Source organism: Lynx rufus, unplaced genomic scaffold (assembly GCF_022079265.1).
Source record: "Lynx rufus isolate CCGP_SWC_20201006 ecotype Redwood Valley unplaced genomic scaffold, mLynRuf1.p SCAF_2, whole genome shotgun sequence".
Lineage (NCBI taxonomy): Eukaryota > Metazoa > Chordata > Mammalia > Carnivora > Felidae > Lynx > Lynx rufus.
The window spans coordinates 166,535,144-166,558,931 of record NW_025814834.1 but is presented as its reverse complement, the minus strand read 5'-3'; the positions used below and the strand labels follow the sequence as shown (position 1 = coordinate 166,558,931).

General features: G+C 45.4%; 1 protein-coding gene across 6 annotated transcripts in view; it reads right to left on the bottom strand.

Annotated features, from left to right (window-relative positions):
- Positions 1–23,575, bottom strand: part of GNG12 (G protein subunit gamma 12) — a 29,034-nt gene extending 5,459 nt beyond the window's left edge. For 2 of the 6 annotated variants that reach the window (XM_047085340.1, XM_047085343.1), the window contains exon 1: positions 20,283–20,471. The gene's annotated coding sequence lies outside the window, so the exon portion shown is untranslated. Of the gene's footprint in view, positions 1–20,282; positions 20,472–22,910; positions 23,256–23,523 lie in introns of those variants that run through there. The other 4 variants (XM_047085342.1, XM_047085341.1, XM_047085339.1 and 1 more) reach the window with 4 other exon arrangements.
- Positions 23,576–23,788: the final 213 nt, after the last annotated feature.

Below are 23,788 nucleotides of genomic sequence, written 5' to 3'. Positions count from 1 at the left end.
CCATCTTTGTGCCTTGAGCGGGTTTTCTTTGCTCTTCCCTCAAAGGCAAGGATGTCTGTCTGTTTGTGCTACCACATGGATAAAAAACTTGCTTTATTCTTATTTTAAGAAAGCTTCCAAGGCAAACACCACCAGATATTTGTATGAAACCCTAGACTGCACACGTTGCTTTCATGCGCAGCGGTCCGTGAAGCCTCACTACGATCCTGAAAGGTGTTATTACTATTTCATACTCATTTTATAGATGAGGCAACTGAAATTAGAAAAACTTGCTTCAAGTTAACCCAGCTCATAAGCCCTGAACCAGCTCATAAGCCTTTCACCCCGGAAGCCATGCTTCCTACTGCACCAAGGAAAGGATACAATTCCAATTAATTTGATTCACAAACACTCAGGGCTAGGGTGACCTTGACACTGATGACCTGGAGTTGTGGGCTTGCTGACTGCTTTGTGTCTGTGCAACAGCCCTTCTGGTGCAGAAACCATCTGTTTATCCGGTGTCCTGAAAAACAGGCCTCCCCTCTCCTTTCCGCAAGCTAAGCAAGAATGTTCTAGCTATCACGACCAGGCAAGGACTGAGGTCAGCATCTGGAGATCCTGAGCCACCAGCCCTGCCTCTGCCTTCCTAAAGGGCAGAGGCCTGCAGAGAGACCTCCAGTTTCATGAAACCCTGGCTGTAGCTTCTGCAGCCTTGTTCACATTTTTACAGGTGGCTAGCAAATCTGAATAAACATACGTAATATTTAGTGATTCAAATAGTTGGCATTGGTTTTAAGGCTGTTGTTCATCTGAATTCTTAGGTTCCTAGAAATTCCTAGGAACAACATTTCCCATTAGGGAAAGAAGAGCATCTTAACCTTTGTCCAGAGGGGTCTGCTGCACGGAGAGGGTGGGGATGGAAAGTGTGTGAGGGAGCACACTTGGGGAAGCAGCAGCTGAATCACAAGGTCATCCTGGCCGGGCAAATAACTGAAGCACTGGACCGAAGCCAGTGTTCTGAGCAAATACACCCCTTGTGTCTATAATAAAAGAGCAGGTTAAAAAAAAAAAAAAAAAAGGCTTCCATCTGATCTTCCTTCAACTATCAAAGTCTTAATGTCTTACCCTGGCTTGGCCCTTTATCAGTCCCCCTCATCTATTAACGGGGTGCAGGCAGCAACACTTAGCTCACAGGGTTGTTGGGAAGAGAAACAAGAGTGCCTATCAGCACGTAGCTTGTACACACAGATACTTAATAATGTTGGGTCCCTTGGTTCACTGACAAGACTGAAAATCATGCATTCGGGTGTGAAACAGGAGAAAAATTCACCCAGCAAAAGAGCAAAAGAAGAATGTCAAGGTAATATGATTGGGTAGCAACATGTTTCTAATATGGCCTTAGAGGGAGGACAGTCAGATCCGTAGAACAGTGTCTCTATCTCCTGAACACTTCTTTTAAATCAGAGCCTGCAGGCTGAATCCAGACTACTGATGTGTTTGATTGGGCCCCGCACAGGGTTAACTCAACTGTGTGTGTGTGTGGGGGGGGGGGGGGGGTGTTTTAACTTTAAATTGTCAACATTTGAAAAACTGAGCTATCCCTTTAAGGCAAAGAAAGATTTCTGGAAAAGTCAGAAAATTTTATAAAACTGGGCTGAATCTAAGTAGAGGCTGCTGCTTTAACATTTGCTGGCATACCTGCCCATCCCTCTATTTGAACTTGTGACATGGCCTTTGTACTATGCCTTGGACATTTAGTTCCAGGGACATACTCAAGGATTAGGGCAGGGGACTTGAGCTCACTCCTGCCCTTGCCACTGCCTAGTTCTGGGGCCCCAGGGAAGGACTCACAACCCATGTAAGCCTCAATTTTCTCATGGGAAAAGTGGGGATAATAATACTTTCCTATTTCAAAGAGCTGTTAAGAGCATCAGATAACATAAGCATGTGAGTATAATAAATACAAAGAATACTTTTGCTGAGTGTTAAGTACCTATACCTTCTGATCACATCCTCTGAGAAGTACTCTAGGCACCTGTAGTCCCTGATGGTTGGCACTGAACAACTGCCCTACCTTCCTCCTGGGGCGCCCTACTGAACCGCCCTGATGGAAAGAAAAGAAACCCCCCATAACTAGAATAAAGTGTATTTGGAGATAGGGCCTTTACAGACATGATTAAGTTAAATGAGCTTATTAGGGTGGGCCCTGATCCAATATGACTGGTGTCCTTATAAGAAGAGGGAATTTAGGGAGCATCAGGATGGCTCAGTCAGTTAAGCATCCAACTCTTGATTTCGGTTCAGGTCATGGTCTCACAGGTTTGTGGGTTCAAGCCCCACATCAAGGCTCTGTGTTCACACTGCAGAGACCGTTTGGGATATTCATTCTCTCTCTCTCTCTCTCTCTCTCTCTCTCTCTCTCCCCCCCCACCCCCGCCCCTGCCCCTGCCCCTACCTTGCTTGCTTGTGCATGCTCTCCCTCTCAAATAAAAAAAGAAAAAAGAAGAGGGAATTTAGAGACAGATGGGCACAGAGGGGAGAACATGTGATGGTGCAGGGAGAAGACGGACATCTACGAGCCACGGCTCGTTCTCTTACAACTAGGGATCTGGAGGATGCGGGCTCCGCCAAAGGGATAGGGATGTGATCATCAGAGATCTGAAGGTGGAAGTGAGAAGGCCGGTGCTTGCGGCTTGGCTTATTTTCTGCTGGCAAGCAGGGCGGTGAGCAAGTTGCTCTTTGGGAGCATCCCAGCATGCAGTCTCTATCGATGTGGTGCTAAGAAACTGTGTGGCTACAACAGTCTCCCAATTCTCCACCTCCTGCTGGGCCCCCGGGGCCAGTTCTGTGGTGATGTCTGGAAGCTGGTCCCGGTCGAGAAGTCAAGAACCAGTTGCTCCGGCCCTTCTACTGATTACACAAGCACCTCATCCCCTGTACGAAAGCCCATTCTGCTCACACTGCCAAGCACGCTGCTTGCGGTAACTGAACCCTGACTGATACACAATTGTTAATCTGTTGTTTTGTAATCTGTAAATAACTTACAAAGGCTAGCTATGATTTCTACTATTATCATGCCACGATTGAACACATCAAACCCTAAGACCTGAAAACGTGGAGATGCAAGCCATAACATTCTCTTTCTCCTTCTCCCCAACCAGAGCTCACAGGCTGTAAGATCAAGAGTGGTGAACCTGTGACCAGCCCCATGTCCTGCCCTGTTCCTGTCCAGTTTTGAGAGCAAAGAGCAAAAAGAACAAGTTACCGGCCCATGGGGGAGAAAAATGAGAGGGCGTGATGAGGAAGGGCTGCATGGAACAGTGGAAAATGCCACTGCGGCTGGGGAAGACAGAGTGACTGGAGCTCTTCTAAGAGTTTATATGGGCTCAGAATGAGAATGAAAAAGAGTAAGAACAGCATTCTCTCAAGACCTCAAGAGTGCATCCTCTAAAAGTAGCATGCTTTTATACTTGCAGACCCCTGCGAGGTCCTCATCTGGTATCTTTGATGAGTTCACTTTACCTGCCATCCAGCCACATGTCCCTGAATAATGATGATGATGGTGGTGACAATGTTACTGTTGTAGGTATAATGACAAAATGTGACAACTACCACCATTTATTATGTGCCCGGTAAGTGAATTCCATGAATCATTTCATTTAATCCTCTTAGAGATGAGTTCTTCTATCATTTCTGTTTTACAGATGAAACACAGAGAGGCCAAAAGAGTCTTGCTGAAGAGTATGCTGATTTATGTAGCAGAGCTGGGACTCAGGCCACCTGACTTCCAAGGTCATCCTCTTAATCACCACCCTATACTGCTGGTCTCTGAACATTAAGAGTACAAGGAAGGAATGGGAAGGAAGGGGGGGAACTGTCAGGAGCCCTGGACAAAAGAAGACATGACCTCCATTTAGGGCCCACTACTCATTTAGATAGGTGGTCTCCATACCAATGACAGCAGGTGTTGAGAAAGTGGCCATGGAAGAAGACTGAAGTGAAGAAGAATTGGTTGCTCTTCATTAAGAGAAGGACTGTCCCAGATTCTAGGTAAGGCTATTGCTGAAGACAGAGGATGATCCCATCATCCCTAGCGAAGCTGGTAGGAAGCCACGAGAATGAGCCAATCTGGGTAATAAATCCAGGAGAGAGCTGCAGAGCCTGAGTAGCGGGTTCCTAACTTCACTGTATATCTAGAACATCTGAGGCACTTATTAAAAAAAAAAAAATCTGATTCAATAGGTCTGCAGCAGGGCCCAAGAATCTGTATTTAAAGCTTCCCATGTAATTTTGATTTGGTCTTCCTGAGAAACACCAATAATGATTGCCAGAGTCTTGCCTCTTGGTTCTATTCACGTTTATTTTTGCCTGGGAATAAAATATGTCCATTTAAAAGAACGCCACTTCCTATCCATGCTTAACTTTCCAGGTTCTGAACAAGCCCCGGAAAATACTCCTTTTTAATAACCTGAACTTACAGGATTCAGTGCCCTTCAGCTTGAAATAGCTGTTATCATCTAACATAGTTCTTTGCTATAAAAGTCTAACTTTGTTTTCTGAACAGCCACTTCCTTCTGGAAAAGTTTCTCCTCTTGGTGACGTTAGACTATCCTGTTCTTGCTTGTCCAGTGATATTCCTTTCTACAGTACGGCTCCTTCCTCTGACTCTCATTTTCTCATTTATCCAGGGCTCCGTCCTGGAGGACTGATGTAGCAGAGTGAACAGGGCTTTGACAGATAAATTTGGATCCTGGCTCATCACTACTACACCTCAAGTTGCTTCACTTCTCTGAACTTCAGTTTCCTCATCTGTAAAATAAGAAAGGATAATAATAGTACCTACTTCACAGGGTTGTTACCAGGAGGAAATGAAAGAACGTATATACATTACACAGCACCTGCCTGACCCACACTGGTCCTCAGTAGACGTTGATCTACCCTTATGACGTCAGCTATGACCAACGCACTTCGCATACAATGCTTTACCACAATCTCAATGTCTTAAATGAAAGCCTGTTTAAATTTACATGCAGGGCACCTGGGTGGCTCAGTCAGTTGAGCATCCAGCTCTTGATTTCGGCTCAGGTCATGATCTCACAGTTTGTGGGGCTGAGCCCCACGTTGGGCTCTGTGCTGACAGTGCAGAGCCTGCTTGGGATTCTCTCCCTCCCTCTCTCTCTCTGTCCCTCCCCTGCTCACTCTCGCTCAAAAAATAAACACTAAAAAATTTAAAAAAATTTACATGCAAAATGGTGCCCAGTTGCTTTAAACACAACACATGGAAAACCCAGTGAAACACCACTGCCTGCCTTCAACCTTGCTGGTGTCCCTTTCTCTATGAGTGACACCACCACTGTCCTGGTCACTGAAGCATCCCCTTTTGCCTTCTCCTAATTCCTTAGACCAAGTGTTATCCAATAGAAATGTGAGCCACATATTTGATTATTTAAAGTTTTTTCTAGTAGCCACATGAAAAAAAGAAAAAAGTGACATTTTGATATCTTCTTTAGATGAATATGACCAAAATTGAAATGTAATCCATGTAAAAAATTACTGAGATGTTTTACTTTTTTTTGGTACTAAATATTTAAAACCCGGTCTGCATTTTACAGATACAGCACATCTTCATTTGGACTGGCCGCACTTGAAGTATTCATGAGTCACACAGTGGCTGCCTCACCAGACAGTGCATCCTCAGACCCTGGCACTTCCCAAATTCTCTTGATCCCTATGTTTTGACAAACCCCTTATTTTTATTCTTCCCCATTCTCCCCACTGCTATTTGACCTCTGTCTTGGCTCCCAGCACCTCATGTTAGGGCCACTGTATCAGCTCCCTAACAGGACTCATGCCTCTCGCCTTTCTTTCTCCGATCTAATCTATCCTGACCAGTATGTGCACAGATACAATGGCACTGTCAATTTATTTCCCCTGGTCTCAGAAGAGGATTCTCCAGTCCCCCCAGAAGAGTCCAAAGGGCTCAGCTTTGCAATCCAGATCCTCTCTAATATTTCTGCCACCATAATAAAAACCTTCTCATCGCCAATGAAGGAACTGAGCCATTGAGAAGTTAAGTGTATGCCTCGTATCAAACAGCTAGCAAGCTGCCTGGGTGGGATGCGAGCCCAGGCGGTCTGATTCCAGAGGCCAGACCCAGAAGCTTCATTGTGATGCTGCTTTAGTGCCAGGGAGCTGTCACCACACTCCCCATTTTTCTTGTGGGCTGTGTTTACAAGTCCTCTTGCAAGTATCTGAGCAAGTTCTCTGCCTGCTTCTCTTGGCCTATTTACATTGTCTCTTTTGGGGGCACCTGGGTGGCTCAGCCAGTTGACCGTCGACTTTGGCTCAGGTCATGATCTCACGGTTCGTGGGTCTGAGCCCCGCGTCGGGCTCTGTGCTGACACAGCAGAGCCTGGAGCCTGCTGTGGATTCTGTGTCTCCCTCTCTCTTTGTTCCTCCCCCACTCATGCTCTCTCTCTCTCTCTCTCTCAAAATAAACATTAAAAAAATAAAATAAAATAAATTCTCTCTTCTTTTAGGCCCTAGTTCACATTTTTATCTCTTCTAGGAAGGCCTCTCTGCTTTTGCTTACAGTAATTTATTCCCTTTACAAATTCCTGCTAAATGCTTAAAGCTTAGGAGTTCAAGGACCCATAGGGGATGGCCCAGGCACGAGAGAGGCAGGGAGCAGGAGCTGTGTGTGTACTTATGTTTACTCTTTCTGAAGGAAGATGTATAGCTGTCATCCAGCAGTTTTATTTTGGTGCTAATGATATGGCAGCTAATGCTTATTGTTATGTAACTGACTTCGTATGTACGAATATTGTCTTCCCACCAGACTGTGAGAAGTTTAGCTGAATAATAATAGTATACCAGTAACATTTATTCATTACTTATTCTGTGCTAGGTACTATTTAAAAATACTCTATACCGTTATTAGTTCATTTGCTATCATCTGCAACCGTAAGAGCTCAGTTTTATCATATCTGTCAAGACTAAAGCTTAGGTTAAATAATTTGCTCAAGATCAGATAGCTAGTAAGTGGTAGAGACAAAATTTGAACTCAGATCTCTCTTACTTCAAAGCCACACCCTTAACCAGACAGGTGAGTTATCGCACGCCATCTTCTCTGTCACACTGACTAATGCAGAGAATGGGGCCTTAATAAACAGTTGGGTAAGATGTAGCCACCAACACATCAGCCAGTGAACGTCTCACTCTGGGGTGTTTGTGTCGGGTGTTTGTTTTCTTAGAAACAGGATACACCCTGCTGCTCCTTCCCACAAGTATCCCACAAAATACGGACTGTTCCAAGCCAAAGGTTACCCACCTGTTTGGTTCCCTTCACAGCTTTGAGAAGCCTGGGTGGAGTCCCAGGGACTTGACGGGGTCAAGCTGCCCGTGAACATTCACCTTCAGCATGGGCTGGCCACTTGTGTAGCACCCAGATTCTGAGGGCAGTGCTGATTGCTTTGTACCCCCATACTGTGCCCAAACAGGTTTTCAGGCAGTGAAGGGGGGCCGTAGGGCACAGCTGTGTGATGGTGACCTACAGGGGTGCAGGACCCAGCCCCTTAGGCTGTATGTCAGGCCAGGATCCAGCAGAAGCATGTGTTTGCAGTCAACAATGAGTATGACCTTTGCAAACAAGTTTTCCTCTCTACCTAACATAGCAAGACAGCTTGAGAAATGATTTGCTCATATTTGCATGGCTGGCTTAAGGGGCAGCTGGCAATCTTGTCTGTTAATAAATACATGGATGAATTCTATAATTATTTAATATTCAACATTTATTTTTGGGACAGAGAGAGACAGAGCATGAACGGGGGAGGGGCAGAGAGAGAGGGAGACACAGAATCGGAAACAGGCTCCAGGCTCTGAGCCATCAGCCCAGAGCCCGACGCGGGGCTCGAACTCACGGACCACGAGATCGTGACCTGGCTGAAGTCGGACGCTTAACCGACTGCGCCACCCAGGCGCCCCAATTATTTAATATTCAACACAAAAGCTAACAGTTACAGAGTGATTTTCTGTGCCAGGCACTGTTATGGGCTTTATTTAAAGTTATTTTATTTACTCTGAAAAAGAACTTATTATTTCATTAACTAATTTTTAAATTTTAAAACAGTATGCTGCTAGTAAAAATTTTAAACAACAAATTTACCCAAAGGGCATACAACAAAAATTAGCTGTCCTACTCTAGACTACATGAGGTGATCACTGTTATCAGTTCCTCATGTCGCCTTCTGAAGACATGTGATGCATACACAAGCATGATTATTTACATATCTCTCTTAAAAAACACCAACGGGAGCATGCTATATGCATGGCTCTGTAGCCTGTTTATTTTATTTTATTTTATTTTTTATTTTTTTTAACGTTTTTTTATTTATTTTTGAGACAGGGAGAGACAGAGCATGAACAGGGGAGGGTCAGAGAGAGGGAGACACAGAATCTGAAACAGGCTCCAGGCTCTGAGCTGTCAGTACAGAGCCCGACGCGGGGCTCGAACTCACGGACCGAGAGATCATGACCGAAGTCGGCCGCTTAATCAACTGAGCCACCCAGGCGCCCCTATTTTACTTTTTAACTACCACTCTATTCTGGAGATCATGATGAGGGTGGGATTATTAACCACTTTCCCAATGAGGAAACCAAAGCTCTCTGGGATACCTTGCGAGTAAGTGCCAGGGCTGAAACAAACCCTGGTGTTCCTAACCATCACTGCACACTGCAGCCACCTGCAGGTCCTGTGTGAGGAGCTTGCTGGGGCTGGAAAGCGGAAGTGGGAATGATGAGAGAAGCAGAAGACAAATCTCCTGCCTTAAAAGGACTCACTGTTTTGGGGGGGGGGCCAAACGATGTTATATGAAGTGAGAGAATGATTTCCAAACAACATAAGAACATATTCGAGATACAGTTCCCTGGTACCCTGAGGTGCTAATAAGCATTTGTGAAGGGAAGCAGTCTCAGAGTGGGGAGTGGCCCCAGTGGAGAAGTCCCCATAGACTGGTTAGTCTCCACACCAGCAGACAGCAACATCGTCACTGGGAACTTCTTAGAAATGGGGATTCTTGGGCCACTTGGGTGGCTCAGTTGGTTAAGTGTCCAACTCTTAATTTCAGCTCAGGTCATGATCTCATGGTTCATGGGATTGAGCCCCATGTTGGGCTCTGTGCTAACAGCACGGAGACTGCTTGGGATTCTCTCTAACCGCGCCCCCCCCCCCCCCACCGCTTCCCCACTCGTGCACATGTGGGGGCATGCTCTCTCGTGTTCTCTCAAAATAAATAAACATTAAAAAAAAAAAAAAAAGGAAATGAGGATTCTCAACCCCCCACCTGGACCTCCTGATTCAGACACTCTGGAGGGGTGGGGTGTCCCAAGCAGTCTGTAGTTTGACAAGCCCACCAGGTGGTTCAGATGCTCCCTAATGAAGAACCACTATGTTAGGAGGAGGTGATTTCTGAATTAGAACTTTTTAAACTGGAGCAGAATCCAGCTTTTAAATAAATCAACAATTGGTCTATTTAAACCAAGCCTGGTCCATATCCCTTGCATTATCCTAGGACTAAACAGGCACACAGCCTTCATGTTGAGGAAGTTATTCCTGGCAAAGTACACAGGCCCAAAGCTGGCAAAGGAAGGGGGCATACATTCCAAACAAACTCTGACCTGTAATGTTGTCTGTGGCCTTTTTGATACCCACACCCAGAGAACTTGTACCTTCCTTTCCATATGTCTGTGACCAACTGGGAGTCCTTCCCATCGGCCTTCCTGGACCCCCTACCACCTGCCCTAGCTGAGCAGGGATGGAGGTGATCTACAATGGGATCCCTTGCCCAGGACATTCTCTACAACATAGCTCTTCTACCCTCAAAAGCAGAAGAACAGAGATATTTTGGATTCTGGTCATAAGGGCCTAGCATCTGATCTACTTTAAGCAAAGGACATGCTTTCTGATATTGCTAAGCAGACAGATGTTCACTTGCTTGCCTGCAGTCCATTTGGACAAACCAAACACTTAATAGGATGACTGAAAGCGAAGAAACAGGCAAGTGCTGCTGCATCCATTTTAGATTAAGAGGCAACCAGGCAGCCGTTTTATTGCTTTGAAGGGGCCAGGTGCTTGGAGGCACTGGAGGAGCAGGGTCAAAGAGAAGGCTGACAAGAGTCTACAGTCACGGTGGGGGCTATGCCACCTAACAAACAAGGCATGTGGCATATACCAGACCGATAGTTAAAAGGCCAATAAAGCAAGACAAAGGTAAGCATAGGAGCTTGGGGAGGGGATGGTCAGTGGGGACTTGGGGCAGCAGAGAGGTGTGTGAAGGATACATTTCTTAAACGAATCAATCCTTGAAGGGAAGGAACTGGGTAGGTGGTAGCCAAGGAGTGAAGAGAATTTCAGAATGGATATGGAGGGAGCAGCAGAAAGTAGGTTAAAGCTGACTCTGTTATGTGAAAATGGGAGCCCCACAGGTTTCTGAGCAGAAGTGATAGACCTAGGGAGTATTAACAGAAAAAGAACCAAGCAACATTGGATGGAACAGAACTGGGAGACACAGAAAGACAAGACAGACTATTTCCATGGAAGGCCTAGGGACAGGCAATACAGTAAAGAGCCCAGGCTTTGGGGTCAGATGGAACTGGGTTCAAATCTGGGCTGTGTCACTTAGTGTTGCAGGATGTTGAATGAATGATTTAGCCTCACTGAACTCTTAGGTTCTCTGCCTGTAAAATGGGATAAACAAGAGTGCCTACCTCTCAGGACTGTAATGATTAAATGCAATCCTACAAAAAAAGAGCCTGGCACAGGCTGTCTGTCCCCGTCATTACTGTTCCTAGGACTTCATCAAACAGATGAAGGTGACCGGAACACAATGAAAGAGTGGATCCAAGAGCTAGGAGACATTAATAATGAACAAGACTTCCTTCTTGGGGTTGAATGGGGATTGACAGCCCAGAAGTGGTGGTTTAGCACCACACCGGAGGGAGGGCCTGAAGAAAAGAGCAGGAAGCTTCCTGGGGTCTTCCTCACACGGGTGTGGACAAAAAGGGCAGATTCAAAGGAGCAGAGAGGGGGCCAAGGGGGCTGCCAGGACAGGGTGACACTGGCAGGGACAGCTAAGAGGAGAGAGGAATGTTGGGGAGAAGGGCAGAAGTTAATGCTATATAGTATGCTTGCTTAAAAATGTTATACCCAGAAAACATACTAGAAGGATATATATTCTAAAATGTAGCTATTGTTAGGTGGTGAGAACTGGGGGATTTTTAGAGTTGCTTTTATGCACTCCTGCAGTTTGTAAGTTTTTACTTTTTTGGTCTCACCAGCTACCACGTCTATAGCACGTTGTATGCTTGCCAAGTGTTGTTCTAACACCTTTACAGATACTAACTCTCTTACTTCTGAAAACAATGCTATGGGGTTATTACTATTGCTTTCCCCAGTTCAGGAGTAGATGCAGAGGAGCTGGTACTCCGATTTCAGCAGCCTGGTTCCAGAGTTTGTGCTTGCATCCACATGTCATATTTTTACGATCTATATCTATATCTAATCTCTCTCTCTCTCTATCTCTATCTCAATCAATCCCAGCATTTGTAACTCACAAAACCAGGAGGAGGGCCAGTCATTAGCCACTTTGGGGGGGCGGGGTTGTGTACAGGAAGGAAGGAGTGACCATAGCTCATAGGACTGGGTAGTTAAGGGGTTCCTGGGGACCCCTGGGTGAGCTTTCCAGAGCACGAAGTGAACGCAGGTCAAATGAGAAGGGGCACAAGAGAGAACTATTAATCCAAGAACTCAGGTGGTTGAGTGTCAGGAATATTTAGAGACGTGGCAGTGTAGTGAAGACAAGGAACTTGACAGGAACTCTGAGGGGTGGGAGGATTGTTTCAAGAGATGGCTGTCATCTGAGCATTTTCAAGAAGCGGAGGAGGAGCGTTGAGCAACCAGGGAGAGTGTGAGGAGGCTAGAGAGATTAAGTAAGGGCCAGAAAGCATGGGCTGAGGTTGGAGCTCCAGGATGATGAAGGAGGCCTGGAAGACACAGAGGTGGAAAAGCAGGGAGGCAGGCACCCAGCAGCTCAGGCCAGAAGGGAGCTTACAGGTGGGAAGCAAAGAGAAACCAAGCAGAGGTGCATGCAAACAACATGCACGGATCTCTCAGACATCACAGTGAGCAAAGGAAGCCAGGCACAAAGAGCCCTTGCTGTCTAATTCCATGCATAGGAAGTCCAGGGAATTTTCTCAGCATCAAGCATCACCATTAAGAAAAACCCCAGTTGGGGCTCCTGGGTGGCTCAGTCGGTTGAGCGTCCCACTCTTGATTTCAGTTCAGGTCATGGTGCCAGCATTGTGGGATCAAGTCCCACGTCAGGCTCTGCACTAAGCACGCAACCTGCTTAAGATTCTCTTTCTCCCTCTACCCCTCTCCTCTGCTCATGCTTGCTCTCTCTAGTGCTCTCTTTCTCTCAAATTAAAGAAAAATCCCAATTGCATGTAATCACTTTAGCGTTATTTTATGGAATTAAAGACAAGTGTTATTAGAGACTTTGTCAGGTCATTTCATGGGCAAAGTTGAATTAGATCTCTAAGGACAGAAAAAAAAGGTTCAGGGCAAAACAAATGTGATAGAAACTAGGCGAGTGGGGAGAGTGGGGGAGGGGATGGAGGAAGCAGGACTGGCCATTTGACAATCGCGGGCTGATTGCTGAAGTTGAGTGATGGGTACACAGAATTCATTCTATTTTTGTATCGGTTTGTATAGGTTTGAAAATTTCAAGAATTAAAGGTTAAAAGTAAAATTCAACGATCCTAAATACTTCACAACCTGTAACACAATAATAATATGCACTAGAAGATGAGCCCTGGCATTAAAGAATGGAAGATATGTTAATTATTATCTACCATTTCCTCCTCCAGATCATGATATAGCAAGTATGTCCAATGTCCACAGTGTGGAGGAAGTAACTGCCTTTTAAGGAGGCACACAGGGGCCTAAAACAGCCACAATCCGGGCCCTTTGCCCACTTTACACAGTGCTCAGGCTCTGGGTCACAGATGCCGATGTTAACCGGCCAGGAAGTGCTTCTCCCTGCATTCACCCACACACAAAAAAAGGCCGTGGTCCACATACCCATAACCATAATACCACAAGACAAAATAGGATTCTTACTTTTCCTTTCCTCTTTCATCTCACCTTCCGTTAACTGTATAGCAGGAAACATGTCCTACCTCCTTTCCAACATGTCCGGACTTGATAACCGCTTTGAGGAAAAGCAAAATCTACGGGATTCCCAGGGTGACCAGCAAGATGAACATCTGGGCTGGCCCTCACAGTTCAAAGTACTTGTTATTTTGTATGCAGGTTCCTCAAAACATTAAAAATAGAAGTAACACACAATCCAGTAATTCTACTACTGGGTATTTACCTAAAGAAAACGAAAACACTAATTTGAAAAGATGTATGCGCCCCTATGTTTTCTGAAGCATTATTTACTACAGCCAAGATATGGAAGCAGCCTAGGTGCCCACAGAGAGATGAATGGGTAAAGATGTTGTCTATACATACAATGGAATATTATTCAGTCACAAAGAGAGAATGAAATCTTACCATTTGCAACAACACGAATGGACCTACAGGGTATTTTGTTAAGTGAAGTAAGTCATTGGCCTTGGTAGGAAGTGACAGCTTTGCAATTTTTCCTCTTCATAATTTAGGAAACGAAAGGGATGATATAGTCCTGGGGCCGGGCACAGAGCAGGAACTCAATAACTACTTTACTGTAAGTGGTAAATGATAAATAATAAATGATGACACAAGGATCTGTGGCAGTATCGTAGGCGAGTGGTAAGGGCCTGAACCCCGTGTATGAACATCAGAATTTCTCAAATAAATGGAATCATTTCACATGACAAAAGGATTCCTTCAGAGGGCGCCTGGGTGGCTCAGTCACACTTAAGCATCCAACTCTTGATTTCGGCTCAGGTCATGGTCTCAAGATTTGTGAGTTCGAGCCCTGTGTCAGGCTCTTCGCTGACAGTGTGGAACCTGTTTGAGAGGCTCTCTCTGCCCCTCCCCTGCACGCATTCTCTCTCTCTCTCAATAAATAAATATTTTAACAAACAAAAAACACAAAGGATTCCTTCAGATAATACTTTCCCAGATGCATTATCTACTGGACCAAGAGGTTAAGTCAGAGAAACTCATTGTTTAGCTCTGATTCTAATTAAATATCAATTAGGAACCATACTAAACATCCCTGAACTATAATGTAACATTTTACACAACTGCTTCTCTGCCTTGAGTACAGTTCTACTTGGTTTCCAAAATACAGTACTAGTGTGTATATGGTCCTCCTTCCTGTACGTGTGAAAGGGAGGGTGGTATTGACTTTGCTTTTAGGAGACCTGTGACCCCTTAAGGATAGATACAGGAAAGTAAAATTCTGCTGCTGCAAGCCTTGGGAAGAAAGAAGTAGCCCCAAATGCCTCCACTGCTTAAATTCACCTGCACAGGTCAGTTCCTTAAAGTGGAGGGAGGGAAGGCTGCTTCCCAAGGGTAATTCATTTTATGAGCAGCCTTGGGCATAATATATGCTTTCAAGCAAATCCTAACAGTTCATACAGCAATATCAATACTTTTTATTCATTCATGTATTTAACTGTAAAGTTACTTAAACTTTTCTAACACTTAATGAATCCAGGGATTAAACTCCTGAGAGAGATCACAGGAGATCAGCATTCAGTTGTCTGTGGCCAAATAGGAGTTCTAGAAGGTTGAGTTGATTCTATCAAAAGTTTGTCCTTGGAATATTTTCAAAAGTGCATGAGATTCTTTGGAACACTTTTATACAGAGTGTAAGTCAAAATAAACAGCACGTGTTTATATTACAGAGAAATCCAAGTCTTACACGCATCCAAGAAATCCACACATCCAAGTCTTACAAACAGCTATCGCCTGTCAGTGTCAACATTTAAAAACGAACAGACTCAGTGACCACATGACCACTGGAGGCCTGTGCCTTCCCTTACAAATGAAAGCCATACCAAGCTCAGTTCTGGGAAAACACACTTAAGTGTCACATGCAGATGTGGCCACGTGTTTGTATATTACTTCTGCCTTTACCCAATGTAGAATCTGATATTCTATTTCTAATGTAGTAAGCCTGATACAACAATAATGCTATTAAAAGACTGCAATTTATAAAGTGCCTTCTCATATACTGTCTATATTAGATGGGGTCAATTAATGACTGAATTGTATTTTAATTTCTACTAATGGACTTGTGTGAACTGCTTGAATTTAGCTTACAAATTTATGCAGTTAGTAAGATATTTTTGTAGATAATTGGTAAAATATTGGAATTCTTTTACCTCATGAGACTTCTGTTTCTTAGTAACCTGTCAGGTGCTTCCCCTCTTAATATGTAGTGTATTTCCACTTTTAATATATACATGCTTCTTTTTCATTGTTATTACTTTTTAAATGTTTTATTTGAGAGAGTGTAAGTGGGGGAGGGTTAGAGAGAGGGGGCAGAGGATATGAAGAGGGCTCTGTGCTGACAGTAACGAGCCCAACACGGGGTTGAACACCAGAACCTCGAGATCATGACCTGAGCCGAAGTCGGACGCTCAACCAACTGAGCCACCCGGGCACCCTCACATACTTCTTAAATGGAGGAAAGGATTGGTTTTTCCTCTCTTAAATATAACCCAGTTGATAATGTTTTCTTAGAAGCAGATTATACCTGCACTTAAGAGGTAATGTGGAGCCAAAGGCAGAAACCACAAAGTGACTAGAAACTGAATTTCTAACAGGCTGCCTTTCAGAATCACCTGGGCAGCTTGTTCAATGCACCTGCATTCCTAACCTCACTCCCAAACCTCCAGAATCCAAATATCAGGGGTAGGTCCTGGCAAAAGCTCCGGGTGATGTGGATGTGTATTCTAGGGAAAGAGCCACAGGACTTGAACGTGGTAGCAGGGCTATTAAGGTATAACGCCCGGGTCTCCCTCATGGCTCTGCCTGAATTAAGCTGGTGGCCTTGGACAAGTCACTTCCTCTTTCTGGGCCTCTGCTTCCTCATCCTTAAAAAGGGAGAACAATACAAGTGCTCTGTGCCTCTTCTATGTATCTTTCTTTCTTTTGTAATTTTTAAATCTGAGTACACAGTTACATTAGCTTCAGGCACACAACATAGTGATTCAAATTCTCTATGCTACGCTCATATGTGTCTGTCACCACTCGCTATCACAATACCACTGAGTATATTCCCTATGCTGTACCTTTCATCCTGTGACTCATTCATCCCAGAACTGGAAGCCTGTATCTCCCGCTCCCCTTCACCCATTTTGCCCTCCCCCAACCGCCTGCCCTCTGGCAACCATCAGTTTGTTCTCTGTATTTACAGGTCTGATTCTGCTTTTTATTTGTTTATTCATATTTTTTTTTAGATTCCTTTCCTGCTCTTCAGAACTACCCAGACCACTGGTTTAAGCTCTTAATATTTATCTATTATCATAATGACCAAAGCAGGGACTATATGTGCTACTAAAGTCGACTGGGAAGGGGACAGAGCTGCATCTAGTGCCCTGAAAGTATTACGCACGTAGGGGGCGGGGGTCAGTACAGAGCTACTCCTGAAGCCCCCAAGACATTACAATTGAGGACCGGCCTAAGTGAGGGAGGGGCAGGACAGCTTTCCCACCAAGTGGGTTTTAAAGCTAGCAAGCATACAGGAAAGAAAATAGTGCCTATAGGCGTTTAAAATTAAAGCCACGCCCACAAATACAGTAAGTTCTCTTTTAGCCTGGATATTCTGGGAAAGGGTATCAGAGTAAACTGAAATTTCTGGTTACCATGTGCAAGGGCACACTGTTGCCAGTTTTCAAAGATAACAGCACAGTATGCACATAACCTTGAATATAACTGGTGGTTAAGAAGACACTTCCGTGAAATTTCATGATTCTAGATAAAGCTGAAGAACTCTTTGGACAAGTCCATTTTCTGGCACTGACACTGCTGGACTGTCCCACCCTCCTGACTTGTCTCCTGTCCTCTCTGGTTACATCTTCATGTCTCTGATCGCCTTCTGTCTCCAGGCTGACATCTTCCCCTGTCGGAGTCCTTGAAGATTCTGCCTGAGTGCCTGTTTTTCCTCTCTCCAATCTCTTTTTCATCTGCTCCCAAGGGCTGGCAGAGGCTCTTACATCTATATCTGGCCCTACACCTGTATGCAGGAACCCCATCCAGATAGCCCTGCCTGCTCCTAAAACTCACCAGAAGTCGGACTCCCCCTCTTTGACATAGGGGGTCCTTCATTGGATTTGGCTTCTCAATCTCCCTGCTAATACAACAGCCTTTATTATAGTTATCTAGACTCAGGACATTGTCTCAGCAACAATCCCCTTGTTCCTTGACATCCAGTGAGGTGACGGGTCCTACATGTTCTATTTTCCAGTCCACATTTCCCCCCCTGGTGGCCCTGCCATTGACCTTTTGGTCAGGCCCTCCCTTGATGTGTGCTGGGAGAGGACAGCAGTGGCCTTGGCATTCTTGGTTTCCCTGAGTTTTCCCCCAACAGCTGTCCACCTGTCAGATGGCTGGTGGTGGGCCAGCAATCCTAGATAATGGCAAAAGCTAATCAACAGATAAGAGCTCTCCTGCTCTGCTAGAGGGTGGTTGGGAATGAACAGCACTACCACAACTCAACCTTCCCTTCTCCCTCCCCTGGCGCAGCCCCCAGAAGGGGACTCTGCAGATTCCCAGGGCTCTTTGAAACACAATTCGAAACCAGTGCTCTGGGCCATCAAAGATACCACAGCCAGATAAATCTAAAATTCAGCTCCAGTCATAAGATGTTCCTTAAAAACCATCAACTGGTTGGTGGGCATGTAAATTATGGCAGTATTCACTTGGGCAGAACACTTACACATTGCCATTCTAGTCCTAGGTGAATACCAACAGAAATGTGTTCAAAAAAAGACATGCATTAAGGTGTTCAGAGCAACACCATTCATAACAGTCCCCAATGGAAACTGCCCAAATGACCAAAACTGGAGAATAATAACTCACTCGATGGAATACTCTACAGCAAATGACAACAAACAAGCTTCAAATACATGAAGCAATATGGATGAATCTCACAAACATAATGTTAACTGAAAGCCAGATTCTTAAAAGAATATATACCATAGGTGTCCATTAAGTACAAAAATGTGGGGAAACTAATCTATGCTGTTAGACATCAGGCTAGGGTTTACTTTTGAAGGAGAAGGTGGCAAAGGGGGCACTAAGGGGCTTTTCTAAGTGCTGGCTACATGTGTGTGTTCAGCCACAGACATGGGTGGGGGGGGGAATTATGCTTATGATCTGGGTAAGTAGCTGCATGAGATTATACTTCAATAAAAAGTTAAAACAAACAAAACCATCACCTGCCCCAATGAACTGTTGAACCAAACACAACTTTCACTGTGACTGAGAAGCCCATTACAATACGGCTCTAATTCACCTTTCTTGTCTTTTCTCAACCTTTTTTTTTTTTTTTTTGCTTTGGGGATTCTTTTCCTCTAGAGGGTCCAGGTACTCTCTGTGAAATGCTGTGGGTATGTACATTTTCTGGGGAAAGGGTCTATAGCATTGATCCAAGGGGCCACACAATCCAAGAGGAAAAGACAAATCATCCTACTTGCAGCAACCCAAGTGATCTCTGAAACTGAATGCTGTGACTTACTCTGTTAGTTTCAGAAAGCCCTGGACCCTCCCACCTTCCCCTGTTGAGATTCCACCCCTGCTTTCAAGTCATGTCAGGTTACCTCTACTACCAGGTCTCTGATGATCCTCTACCCCAAAACTACCCTGTCCCTCTCTCCCACAACTGTTTACCAGGGTCTGTTCTGATCCTCCCCCAAGCACAAGCATGTACAAATAAACTAATCCTCAAGGAGCTTTCAATCCAGTAGAGGGGAAACAGATGTATCCACAAATAACTGTAAGCAGAAAAGTATCAGAACAGAGAGAGGTCAGTCCAAGGAGAGTTCAGGTTACAGAGGGATTCCTTCTGGTTGGGGGAAATCTGGGCAGGCTTTGTGGAAGAGGTGACACAGCTTTGCATGATTTGGAGCTGAGAGGGGAGGGCATTCTGAACAGAGGGGCAAAGGCTAGAGCCATGAAAGCCCTGGTCCTGTGCAGGGAAGGTCAGGTATCTATCCCAGAGCAGAGACATTATGAAAAGGAGTTAGAAGGGGTGTGAGATGGGGGTCAAAAGGTTGGCTGCCAGGCTCTTAAGTTTGAACTTTTATGCTGTAGGCAACTGAGAGCCACTGAAAAATTTTTGAGCAGGGAATGATCTGATCAGAGATGTGCCTCCTTGTTATGTCAGATGGATGCAGATGGTCTGCTCTTCCCCTAAGGGTCTAAAACACATTGTTCTGTGTTCTGTTTGTGTGGCATTGAACTGCCTCTTGCTTTGTAATGTGGTTATTTGGGTGCTTCGCTTCTGTGCTCCCCACCCCTACAGGACTTAAGCTAATGGAAGACAAAACTGGTTTTAGTGCTAGCATATGGTCTTACACATGGTAGCACTCAATAAACATTTACTTAACAAATCAATATGCAATGTCTACTTAAAATGGTTTTTGAATGAATGAGGAAAGAAAGTGGGAAAATGGGAAAGAAAAGACACACAAATGAGCTGGCCAGTTCAGGTGCTCCATTCAACCTTAAGATTTGAATTCTATGCCTAAATGCCTTCACTATTCTGAATGACTGACATCTGAAGGAAAACTCCACAATCACAAAGGAGAAGTTTAAGTTTCCTCAAGGCCCTTCAGGAAGTGCACGTGGAGAGTGGAATCTCACCCTATGTTCTTAAATGAATGCTGACAATCCTCTAGGAAGGCCCTCAGAATCAAAGGGACTCTTCTCTCAGGAGAGTCTGGTTAAATGCTGAGCCCCTAGCCATGGAATCTGGGAGTGTGGGGAAAAGAGACAGACTGTTCCACCTCTCGGGTCCTTATCTGTAAAAAAGGAATTTCTGGGACAGCAGATACTCTGAATGCTGCAAAGAAAGGGGCTCTGCCTGCAAATCAAAACAGAAAGAGAAATCAACCCAGACACTGCAGGTGCCCTAACACAGTACTGCTCATAATACGTCTACAAGATCAGTTTTTCTTTGTGTATCACCACCTTTTACTTTTTGAAGCGCTTCCAATTGCTATCACGTCTCTCAACCACCCTGTCATTAGATTCTCTGTCCATCCATGAGAAAACTGAGGCCAAAGGAAACTTGATGACTTACCCAAGGCCCCCGGGAACTGAGCAGAGAACCCCAGACACTGGGGCTCCTGACTCCCAGACAGGGCTCCCCGCCTGATCCCATGCTCTCTGATCTTGTCCACTTGGCGGGGCTCCAGGTTTGGGGGAGTAGCTTTCATAGGGAGCAAGAACTCTGCAGAGGTGGCTCGGTGACCATGACTGCCTTCCTGGCAGTTACCCACTTGTATATGAGCTTGGGGTGGGTCTCTGCAGGTGGTCAGGGCCTGGGTGATGAAGGTGATTTAACATGACTCAGGGCAATTTCGGGGGAGCTGAACTCTGGAGGATCTGAGCAGCCCGTGTGGCTTCCCCCAGGGAAGGGGTAGGGAAGGAAAAGCAAAACTCAGCAGCACCATCTGCAAGTGCACAGGCTCTGAAGCCACACGCTGCCGAGTGCGCACGGCTCGGTGACTGGAATTGGCCCATTTTCTGGTCTGGTCTGGGTTTCCTTCCTTCTTACTGCAAAACCTCCCAGCCAGTCAGGCAACACCCATCATTAGCCACTACTACTTAGTCTGGCCCTATTTGTGGAACTAGCTTGGGTGTTTGCCTTTTATTATTTTCTTCCCTTTTTAAATAACAAAATGAATGTGGTGAAAAATTCAAACTATATGCATGTGAATAGAATGAAAAGTACAACCCTTCTAATTTCACTCAGAAGAGGTACCTACGGTCCATACAGTCTTTTTCTTTCCTTCCCCACCTTCTTCTGGCCTTCACAAACACACACATCCTACACATGTGTATGGGTTTTGAAACAAATGGGATATTTACATACAGTTCTGCAAATTACTTTTTTTTTTTTTTTTCACTCAACAATACATTATGAGCAACCAGGCTTGCTCATACAGAGAGTGGTACATTTTTCTAATTTTCTCATTCTGAGATACCTAAAATGTACAGAAAAAAGCACGAAGGGCAACATAAATATATAGGATTCATTTTTAAAAAAGTAGTCGATTCCTGCAATTGCCCCTCCTTCTCCCCAGTGGACTTCTCCCTAATCATCCTGGGAGTCACTGCAGGACCAACCTCTGAACATGCAGGGGAGGGGAAGAGCAAGCCTCCACAGGGCGATATCTGCCTGCTGCAGGCCGTTGTGAAAGGTAGCTCAGGCAGGCTGGGTGCTGGGAGACCAGCACCCAGAGGCTGAGTCTACAGAATTGCAAGACTCCTAGCCCAGCATCCACTTCCCTTGGCAGGGCTCTTCTGGTCAGATGCAGGTGACAGAAGCACTGGCAAATTCAGTGAAAGTGCAATGCTTTGCAATTGTTTCCCCTTCTGGAAATCCAGGGGCCCATGGGTTTGCAAGGGCAGCTATCTTGTTTAAATAGGGAACTTGAGTTCCTGTCTCACTAGCACATTCTCCCTGCAGATTCTACCCAGGGCCACCCACAAGCATGTGGCTAAGCCAGATAGCTATCCCCTGTCCCAGGAGGGGTGCATGCCAATCCTGACTCAAAGGCTGAGGCCCAAGCCCAGGTCTGAGCTGCTATCTGGATCAACCAGATGGTGAGGGACAGAGAGAATCCAGGACAGCTAGAGAGAGCACCAGGGGAAAAGTCGGTCTCTGCTCCTGAGTCAGGATCTGCAGAGAGAAAGAGGGAAAAGAGAGGGTGCGCCTCTGTGATGTTTTCTGAACATCGTGAAACAGCATTTTGGTTGGTTGTGGTCAGACCCCACAGGTAGCACATGTTTTGATTTGTTCTGCTACATTTAGAACATCAACTACTGCTCTCCGCCAGCCCACAACACTTTTCTAGGTCCGTTAGATGCACTGACTAACTTAATTCTCACAATCACCCTGGGTGTGAGAAGGTGCTTGTATGTTTCTCTGTTACACAGAGGGGAAAAGTGAGGCAGGGGAAGCTACATAATTTCCCTAGGTAGTAGCAGGCAAGGAATCTGAAGCTTACCCACCAAGCCGCATGCCTTCCCACGCTAGTGTGGGGTTTCTCAAAATATGTTTCTAACTTCATAGGCATATACAGATATAAGGTTCCATGTCACATATATTTTGGAAATTCTAGTGAAACAAAGATAAACAGGCTTCTTTCATGTAAGACTTCTCGTGGTCTTTCTGCAGTAAAGTGCATTTATGCTCTGCAAGAGGCATATGGTTTGCAGCATTTCCCCCAGTTATTTGAACACAGACATGTTTTCCGAGATCATCTCATGAGATCAGTGTGTTTGGCTGACCACACTTTGAATAAATGCTGGCAAAGGGAGTTGCTAGGAACAGAGCTTAAGTTCTGGCTCTTGCCATTTAACTAACTTTGGCACTCTGGCAATTGCTTAACCTGAGACTCAGTTTCTTAATTCGCAAAATGGGAATAATGGTTGTTTGTCCACCTCATGGAGCTGTTGTGAGGATTAAGTGCATGAGCGAAGTTCTTAAAATGTGCCTGGCTCTAAGCATTCCATAAAGGCAGCCATGAAAACGACTGGCAAGAATACTGATTAAGAAGAACAAGGGAATTATGAAAATTCCATTAAAAGGAGCCGAGAATCCCCATAAATACTATAACTTCTAAGTGATCTTCACTAACAACAGCTCCTCCTGTCAGAAAAACATGAAAAACATTTAACACAAAAGAAAATCCGAACACACCATAGACTGCATTACCATTCCAAGGGAAGGAGACACAAGGGAAACTATTTTCAAAGAGCAGTTCAGGCAGAAAGTTTCCTTGGCCAGGAGGGTCCTCTGATACTGTGACAGACTCAGACGGAGGACACCAGCCAATTTCCTGAGCACTAAACCAAGCTGAGACGTCCTTCACAAGCCTCAGAGCCAGGTACTGGACTCACTGCGTCAGGGGAGAGGAGGACGGTGCACACTTTTTGAAGGGATCAGTTCTTTGAACTGAACTCAAAACGGCTTGGCATCAACAGGATGTCTTCCTGTTCCCGTCTGACGGAGTGACACATGCATCTGCCATTTCACTTGCAGCCGCTGTGGGAGAACTCTGTGCAGGAACTCTGCCTCCACGAGAGGCACCCCCTCCCCCCCGCCTGACACAGCAACCCCCCTTCCGGTCATGCCTGCCAAACATGTGACAGTTGACAAACAACAAGCCAAAACCCGCGCGCACACACACACACACACCCACACACCCACCCACCCACCCACCCACCCAAACCCCACCAAGCCGCAGTGGAAGACTGAAGCAAGAGTGGAAGCCAAGGGCACACACAGCCCAAGCTTCCAGGACCCAGGGCACCTGAAGTAGTTGGCTCCCAGTGGGCCACAGTCGCTCTAAACACTGGACTTGCTTCCTGTTGTGCAACTATGTAAATGAACCTGTGCTGGGGCCAGGGCCAGCTGCACTGTGTGGCAGGGATGTGTGAGTAATGGAGCCACCTCGGCTGCCTCTCAGGGGGACTTGCTCAAACAGCCCACAGGCTCAGACTTGTGATGCCAACCCCAGGGGCAGGGGCCCCTCATAGGCAGTTTCTCTGCCAGAGAAACTGTCCATGAGTATGGAC